We start from the raw sequence: 1,652 nt of genomic DNA on the forward strand, positions 1-1,652 counted from the left end.
ACTGGTCTGACTGGAGTCAACACTCTACTGAGTAAAAGAGAAAAGAAGAAGAGAAATGGCTTGATGTTTTGTGGTTAGAGGGGTTTAATGGAATGGAATAAATACATAAATAAATAAATAAAGAATAGATAAAAAAAAAATCAAGTCATATATGTCAGTAGCTGGCTGGTTATGAGATAAACAACTAATAAACCTAAACATTACATCAAAGTACCACGAGTGCAGCTCAGAGATGTTTCATTTTTAACACTAGGCCGATGTTTCATAGACAGACTGCTCTACCAAACTGCACACTTCCTGCTGGGTGTCTTTCACAAAAGTTTTAATTTGAAACTAAGGGAGGAAGCAGTTTTATTCATGGTACTGTGACATTGTGGGTCGGCTGATGTGATTTGTATTTTCTCATAAACTGGGGAAGTCAACATTTAGGACAGAACAAAATGGAGGAATTATTGAGTCCACTACAATATGTCCTTTCATCAATATAAAACTGTCCCCAAAACCCTTTTTTATGAGTTTAAATGTGATCGATCTAATGCGTTTATTAACTTTTCTTCATTCTATCATTTGCATTCATTTAAACAAAACACACAACCCATGGTTCTGGATTTGGGTTTACAGATCTGCAAGCCAAACGTTGTCTTTGGCTCACTGAAGGAGTCTACCTGTCCAAGCACTGGTGTCCAGTGAGTGGTCTCTAACTGGTCCCTCCAGGCCCCAGACCTGAGTACATATATACAGTGTGTATTTTGTATATCGTGTTATCATAAAAATAACAAAAACAGAAAAAAAAACAAGTAGGCATTCATGGACAAGGGATGAGAACAGGTCGCTGTTTGAATGCTACAATCCAAGTAACCCCAGTGGAGGCGGTTCCATGAATAGGATGTGGACCTTATGGATTTTTTGACACCCAACATCTAGACTAACCTTGAAATAACTAGTAGCTCAGTGTACCAACAAGAAGTTCCAAGACGTAACTGGTATCACAATTGGAGCTTTATAAAGTACAATACAAATGCCAGGGCATGGGCGACCCAGGATATCATGTAAGGCGATCATGCTCTCTGAGAGAATAGTGGTTCAGACACTCACCAGTCTTCAGCCTCCATCCTTTTGCTTTACAGTGTGTATTTTGTATATTGTGTTATCATAAAAATAACAAAAACAAACAAGAAACAAGTAGGCATTGATGGACAACGGATGAGAACATGTCGCTGTTTGAATGCTACACGTGACAGCTAGACAGCCAGCGAACAAAATAGACGAGATCTCCACACAAGGCTTTTCTTGGTTTTACTGAAGATATTTTTAAGCCTTATCCTCTCTCAAGGTTTGCTTTGCTATTTCGTATTTTAAACGGAAATATACAGAAAGTAAAAAATGAATTGCTAGCTAATACACATCTTAATGACAAACTTAATGATTAGCCTAGCTTAACGCGTGCGTTACATTAGCATCACAGTTCACTCCATGTAAACACATATAAAAGTTGTTGCTGAACACATTAATACTCACAAAGACGAACGTTTTCCAAGGTACAAGCGTGCAGAGCACTTTTAGTGTATATGAGCTCATTAACTGTTTTACAGTTTTTCTCAAATGTTAAAACACAAAAGCCAATCCTGTAACCCAAATGACCAGTAGTCTAA

Source organism: Pundamilia nyererei, unplaced genomic scaffold, assembly GCF_000239375.1.
Source record: "Pundamilia nyererei isolate P.nyererei 1_Seehausen unplaced genomic scaffold, PunNye1.0 scaffold00489, whole genome shotgun sequence".
Lineage (NCBI taxonomy): Eukaryota > Metazoa > Chordata > Actinopteri > Cichliformes > Cichlidae > Pundamilia > Pundamilia nyererei.